Consider the following 8,249-nt stretch of genomic DNA (forward strand, 5'->3'; position numbering starts at 1 on the left):
TAGTGGACGTTTGGACGTTTGGCGCTCCCAATTCCCGCAGGCACGGCAATATACATTCCACTCAGGCACACACAATAGACTCTCCAGAATAGATTACGAGCTCACACTGCCGGATAGCGTGGGGAGGTTCGGTGAAGCGAGTCATCTGGCCAGAGGCATCTTGGACCACTCCCCTATTCTTATTAAATACACTTTACATGCCCCAGTCCAACGCCGCGTATTCCCGATATACCTGGGATACCTGAAGCCCCAAGATTTGGAAGGGACTGATCATGGCCACCCAACAATATTTTAAAGAAAATAAACATTCGGTATCCTCTCCCCTTATTTTATGGGAGGCCTATAAAGCAGTCCTGAGGGGGCAAGCAATCTCCCTAATCCCGTGTCACAAAAAAGTAAAAACAAAAGTGGCGGAAGCCCTAGAGCAAGAAGTATGCCAACTAGAGACCATACACTCCCAAGATCACTCCGAAATCAACATGACTCAACTGAATACAAAGAAAAAAGAATATAAAGAACATGTGTGGGAGGAAGCAAAAGCCAAGCTAGCAACCACCCAGCATAAGATATCCGAAGTGGGGGACAAAGCCGACAGGCTCCTTGCCTGGCTTGATCGACGAGAACGGGCTGATCGGTGGGTGGCTGAACTCCAGCTCGATACCGAAGAGATTAAAGCGGACTCACAAAAGATAGTGGTAGCACTAGCAATTCACTGCGAAAAGATGTATGCCCCAGTAGCCATGGCAACACCAGTGGAAGCGACAGAATTTCTTAGAGATATCCATGTCCCCACACTTACAATGGATGAAACTGACCCCTGGCTTCGCCTTCCAGATTAGCGACTGGGACAAGCGAGTGTTGTTTACCCCAGCATGGGTGCAGCTGAGGGAGTTCTGCGGCACTACGATCTAATTGCCCCCAAGCTTATTTTTAACTTCTCAAGTCGGGGTAAGAGTGCCCTCTTGGCCCCCACCACTGCCTTCCTGACCAGAAAAAAAAACTGATACACTGAACCACTGTTTCTGGGGTAGGTTTCATTATTGGCTTTTCGTTCGGATTTTTGTTTTCTCGCAATCCCGCCATCTTGTTTACGAAGCTATCGGGGTCCTTGTCCTGGATCCTCCATCTTGTGGTTTTCGTCAGTCCCCCTGATTGATTCATGCCGCTGGTCAGTGACCTGTGCCACCGAAGTGACCATTGCCTATGAGTCTGCTACACCCCTTGTTAGAACCGGCGGTCTCTAGTTGGCAGAGGTATACACTTCTGACAAATAGGGACCCACCTTCTCTAGTCAGGGCAAGGGGATTACACACTCAGATAACCTCTGCTTACCCCCTTGGTAGCTTGGCAGAGCAGACAGGCTTATCTCAGAGGCAGTGTGTTAAGCATTTATGACCACAGACAGTAATAAAGTGAATACACTACAAATGGACACAACAAAGGAGTTATTATAAAAATAGAATTTTTATATAAGGCTTAGCACAAGACCAAATAACGACAAAAATATACCACAATCTTAATAAATACTCTTTGGAAGGAAAAATAGTAGTTCAGGTAAAGTTTCTTCTTAGGAATTAGTTCTTTAGCATCGAAAGTAAGTATTCTTCTGAAACACAGTTCTTGGCAACAATGTGACCCCCACAGGAGTCACACGACATCGAGTTTACGATATTCCCAAGGTTCGGCGTCGACCGCGAGGAGCGCTACGTCGAGCCTGGAGTTGCAACAGAACGCACAAACACAGTACCTTTGGAAATGAAGAAAACGATGATCCACGGCGTTGAGATGTCGGCGTCGAGGTCGGCATCGATCGTGCCTCGGATTCGGGTCGATCCGCAGCGGCGTCGAGAGGTGTCAGGCTGGAGCAGCGCTCACGGCGTCGAGTCGATGCGATCAGCAGCGGCGTCGAGACGGGGTCGCTTAGAGCTGGAGCCGATACTCACTACTCAGTGGCGTCGATACCGGCGTCAAGACGGGGTCACCTGGAGCTGGAGCCGATACTCACTACTCCTGGCGTCGCTACTGGCATCGATCGGGCCCGGCGGCCGGCGTCGAAGACTCGGAACACTGGAGCCGTTACTCACGATGTCGAGCTGGATTCGGCGGCGTCGGCGGCGTCGAGACTGCAGATTTCCCCTGTGCACTGGAAATAACACTTTCCAGCAACCAGCAATTCAGTAGAGGGTGAAGTCCTTTGGCCCTGTGACTTCAACAGGAGGCTGGCACTCTTCCAGCCCTTGGAGATTTTCTAGCAAGCTTTTGAGAGTACACACCAAGTTCCTCTCTCCTTGTTCCTTGGCAAAAATAAAGAAGCAGCTTCAGGTTCCCCCCAACAAACAGCACACTGGCAGAAGGGGGAGGTAAGTCCTTAGATCAGCAGGCTTCTTGTCCTTGGTACAGGTTTCCTTGTCACAAGTGATCTCAGTTCTTGGTTCAGGGGTCCTTCTCTTATACCCCTTTTCTGCTTTGTTCCCTTTGTCCAAGCAGGGAAATTCCCCCCATCCCAGGTTTGTTGTGGGTGTTGCCAGGCAGAGGCACCTGGTCTATTCACTGAGCAGGGCAGGGTCCTCAGCCGCCCAGCAGGAGGCGGAGCCAGTATTGTCACTGGCAGGAGCAGGGCTATCAGTCGCCCGGCAGGAGATGGAGCCAGCATTGTGTCAGGCAGGGCAGGCTATCAGGGACTACTCTTCCCCCACTCTAAGTGTAGATGCCTCATTCACCCCACACTGACTCATTCAGACCTCTGAAGCCACCCAGCCCCTGACACACACACCAAACCAGCTGAGACCGGTGGATAGTTGGACAAGAAAATAGCCACTTTCTAAAAGGGCTATTTTCAAACACAGAATTGAAAAACCATCCATCCTAAAGGGTGTGTTATTAAATTCTGAGTTCAGGGATACTAAACTCGACCTGCTACCATGCTCCCTGAGTCAGATAGATTATAATGGAGTTAATAATCAGTCTGCCCATTCTGGCCTATTGGAGGCAGGTAGCCCTTCAATAGTGAAAAACGAAAATGGCTGTATTTCACTATTAGGTCATGCCACACACATCAGGGCATGACCTACCTTTTACCAACAATGCACCCAGCCCTAGGGCCTACCATAGAGGTGTCTGAAATGTGGCAAAGTGAAGGTTTTAGAGACTGGCAAGTAGGTTTCCTTGCCAAGTCGACATGGCAGTCAGGGACTGCACGCAGGCTCTGCGGTGGCAGACCTGGGACACATTTTATAAGCTGCTTCTGTGGGTGGCACAACCAGTGCTGCAAGCCCACCAGCAGCAGTTAACTTACATGCCCTTGGCACACGCGGTGCACTAGACTAGGGTCTGAACAGTAAGTCAACCAAGCCAATCATGGTAACACCAATCAATGTATCAATTTAACATAGGGAGCACTTGCACTGTGGCACTGATCAGCAGTGGCACAGTGCCCAAAGCAATATTCCAGCAAAAACATTGTAAACAGAGGAGGCCAACAGAAATAAATGGAGGAGAGACTCATGCCAATGATGCCAGGTCTAACACCCCTCTTTTCTTGTTTGGACCTGTGACGCACCCTTTCGCTCCCTCCTTCTCACCCCTTGCATTTCTAATTTGCTACCCATCTCAGTATGATGTCCGGGGCTGGTTTTTGTTGATCTCGGGATGCTCTCCGGTTTGTTCGACTCGCTTAATCTGACTTTTTTTTTGGTACCCCATGAAGTTCTCTTCTCCATGTCCAGTCTCCCAGACTTGATCTGTACTCAAAGCCCTGTACTTTTTCCCCCTCTACCATCTTTGCCCTTTGTGACTTGTATTTCTATGTTATCTAATTTGCTCTATTAACGGATGTATTTATGTAACACTGTTTTTCTCTATTCAATATTTCCTTTCTCTAGTAACTCATGTAACTATATAACATTGCTCTTCTGTAACGATATTCATCATGTAAAGTGCTCTGATACCTCCGGGTCTAGCCAGCGCTATATTGACCCCCTCTGAGTCTGCTACACACCTCTCTTCTAGTTTGGCCCTGTGAAGCACCCTTTCGCTCCCTCCTTCTCACCCCTTCCATTTCAAATTTGCTACCCGTCTCAGGGAAGAAGTACGGCACTGGTTGTTGTTGATCCCTGGACCCTCTCCGGTTTGTTTAACTCGCTTAATCTGACTTTTTTTGGTACCCCCTGAAGTTCTCTTCTCCTTGTCCGGTCTCCCAGACTTGATCTGTATTCAAACTTCTGTACTTTTTCCCCCTCTACCATTAATGCCCCTTATGAATTGTTTTCTATGTTATCTAATTTGCTCTATTAACGGATGTATTTATGTAAGACTGTTTTTCTCTATTCTATGTTTTTCTCTAGTAACTCTGACTATGTAACACTGTTCTTTTGTGACTACATTCATCATGTAAAGCACTCTGATACCTCCGGGTCTAGCCAGCGCTATGTAAAACTCTTCAAATAAATAGAGACTGATTTTACGTCAGAAGAAATAGAGGCAGCCATAGGAAGCATACAGTAAGGGAAAGCCCTGGGGAAAAATGGCATCCCCATCGAGCTATATAAAAAAGCAGCAGCAAAATTAATCCCCCACTTGTTGATTATGTACGAGACCAGCTTGGAAGAAGGAGAGCTCCCCAAAGACCAGCACATGGCAACAATAGTGGCCATCTGCAAGCCGGGGAAACCAGCCCAAGAATGCACATCCTACCGCCCCATATCATTGCTCAATGCAGAGGCCAAAATTCTGGCCAAAGCATTGGCCAGCAGATTGACGCCCCACCTCGGGAAACTGGTGCATCCAGACTAATCTGGATTTATGCCGGGTAGGAATAATGCGCTCAATTTGCCTACATAGGGTGATGGGCCGTAGATATACTATTCAGGAAGATGCCATCATCCTATCTCTCGACGCACACATGGCCTTTGCCATGTGTGCATCGAATGGCCACATGGTCGAGTGGCCATTCCTCTACGCCGTCCTTGAACATATAGTGTTTGGGCCCAGATTTTGCTCTTGGATACGGCTACTATATTCAAAACCACTTGCAAAAGTAGTAGTAAACGGAAGAATGTCCGGTGAATTCTCCTTGGGGTGTGGAACACAGCAGAGTTACCCTTTATCACCGCTTCTCTTCGACCTTGTGCTGGAACCATTGGTGGTCTGGATAAGAAGAGACCCTATTTTCCATGGGCTCCGGTCGACAGAGGGATGGGAGGACCATATATCCTTATATGCAGATGATGTTCTGTTATACATTGGACCCCAAAGACGTTCGCTACCTAGACTATTAAATATCTGCGAGACGTATGGGAGGTACTCTGGGTATACAATCAATTGGACCAAGTATATCCTGTATGTATTGAGTGGCCCCCGCAGGTCATACCTAAGGGTGGTGAGGTGAGAGTGGTAGAAGACAGCTTTAAATACCTGGGGATTCACATTACAGTGAACCCAGACGGTTTTATGAGTAAAAACCTTGTATAACCCCTGAAAAGATTACGTCGAGATACCAAGCATCGGCAGTCCCTACCATTGACTCTACTAGGAAGAGCTGCGCTCTTTAAAATGATGGATCTCCCCAGATTTCTTTACGCCTTGCAGAATACCCCATTTCCGGTTCCTCCATCGTATTCCAGTGAGATAGAAGCGGAAGTACGTGGCCTCCTTTGGGACGGAAACCGAATAGCCATGAACAAACTGGTTAGAGGTTGGTACGACGGCGGGATTGCACTCCCAAACGTAAAGATATACTATTGGGCCTCCCAACTTATTGTGCTCAACCAATGGGTTCACTCCCCTCAAACTGAACCCACATTCCGCATGGATAGACATGTCTTGGGAGAGGGAGGGATCATGAGGGCACTCAACAACAAAACTCGAAGGACAGATCTCAGGTTACCAGCATTCATGAATAAGATTAGCATGAGAGAACTTGCATCTCTAGCACAAAGAATTGTCTGTCAGATCACGTTTTTCCAATGTAAAGGGAGTCTAATAGCTGCCCAATAAGATCCTCTGCTAAGTATATATTGTTGCCAAGCTTGGTCTGATCAATGATATACCTTCCATGTAAAAAGACTAGGACGGGACATATGTGGTATTTGGACTCCAAGTTGTATTTACCAGTCAGATCTGTCTTTTTCTAGACAGGTTACATTTTCATCTAAGATAAGCTTGTTTATTTTTGATAGCAGATGTTTTTAGAAGCAGGAAAGAGAGGTGAGGAAGGTGATGACTGTGCAGGCACCAAGAATACAAGGTGCTGCGTGAGGGCATAGAGCCACGACAAACACAGGTGCAGGGAGTAAGAGGCGCACTGTTCACTTGAAGAGTGTGCCCTACACCTGGCATACGTGTGTGACAAGCCCTCCTTTATTCAACCCTCGCATCCGTACCCAGTCTCTGGGGTGTGGGAGGTGTGATGACACATCTTGACGTACAAACAAAATAGAAAAAAGACTCACAGCATTACAGCGAGATGAGGGGACGGAAGGAGATGGGACACAAGATGGGGAGCTAAGATCCAGCTTGATTCAGGAGCAAAGCACGACCATTTCTGAATATTGTGAAGGCTAGGGGTGGGATGCATGGCGACGCTTCACACTCATTCTCTGTGTCACTTGATCAGACTATTCAGAAGGGCCGCGCCTTGACTGCTCATCACTGGACTCAACTCTAGTGGGACCCTTATTTACTAAGGTGTCTGATTAGCAGCTGTTTGGGCATTTCCGTGACCGGTACATCCTCGTGGCACTGTAAGCTTCACAGTGCAGGGGGGTTTCTAATCAGAGTCAAGATCAACTCCTTTTGGGGTGTCAAGTGCGCTGTGAACGTGAAGTGCTTTTGAATGTAATGGGCAAGATTGAGGCCGAGCAGTGTGTAATTTGACTGCTGTGCGTTTTTTAGTTTTTGAAGATGCTCTTTGGTGTGATGGTTGAGTACTATGTAGTTGTCTTGTCTCTTGTCTAGCTTGCAGCATTTTACACTTTGAGGTACAAGTTTTTTGTGTCTTGCCAGGTGAACCATACAACTTTATGGCCATTTTTTATATTCCACTATGGTGATGGTTTTCCGTTGCAGAGAGGAATGGGCTGTAATGTGCTATTGGAGAGCATCAGGTTATGGCTCTGGCCCTTATGTTTGTAAAGTACCAACCTACCTGGCTTGCAAGAAATTGAGAGGCCAGGGGCCAAAACCTAATGTAGGGCTCTGTGAATGTTCATTCCGTTTTGGTCAGGTTTGAGAAGCAGCACCTGTTTCTAAGTATAAAACCATGTACTTCAGGGGGGGAAACAGTAATACCAGTAAAAACGGACCCACCAGACCATAACACCGGTCCACAAGCAGCCAAAAAGGCCCACGAACTGACCTGTCAGAGCAGTCTTTATGGCACTGCCAGTCTGACCCTGAATGAGGCCTACATGGGCTGAAATGGTCTGGAGTTGATTGGAGGGGGCCTGTCAGTTTGAGCTGACCATCCCTATGGAGTGCGTGCACATTGAGCAGTTTTAGCAGCTAGTCATTCCTTGCCCCTACACTAAATGAAGTCTCACTCATTCCCCACTTACTAGCATAATTTACTGCAGTGGAGTTTTGTTTATTCCCCAAATCATTGACCCCAATTCCATTTAAGCGGGCCTTTGTCGATTACCCCATCAATGGTTTCATAGCACCATCGTGCTGGGACACTTAAGTGAAGCCACCCTCATTCCTTACACCACTGTAGATGTAGCCTAGTGATGAGGTCTGTTGTTGTAGAGGCAACGTTGGCGAGTTTGGAACCATGACTGAAAGGTCCCTTTCCAGCTCCCCCTCTTGTCCAATAAGTTGTGCGATGCTGGAAACATCAGCTCATCTCCTTTTGCCTTTGTGCCCAGATCTGACTGGAAAATTGGAAGCACTTAAGAGGTTCACGCTCATTGTTAGTCTTTGAGTTGAGGCTCGTTTTGCGATCGATACCTTTATACATGATTTGAATATAGAATATGAGAAACAAATATGGGACTTCATGTGCTCAACATGCACTCGTGTGAGTCCCGGGGCCTTGACAGCTCTGGGATATAGATGGCTGGCAGGTGCGTGGACCTGGGCCCTGCGACTCAGCCTTTTCCGGCAGGCAGTGGATGAGTTAAAGGCAAGAGTGTCCCGCGGTGCTAAAATAAGACACCAACTGCGAGCCAAGCCAGTCCGGCCCCACATCTAATCAGTACACCACCTTCGACTCCGACAGTGACATCAGAATGACCTCTCCAAATTCTCAGTGA

This window comes from Triturus cristatus, chromosome 9, assembly GCF_964204655.1.
Source record: "Triturus cristatus chromosome 9, aTriCri1.1, whole genome shotgun sequence".
Classification (NCBI taxonomy): domain Eukaryota; kingdom Metazoa; phylum Chordata; class Amphibia; order Caudata; family Salamandridae; genus Triturus; species Triturus cristatus.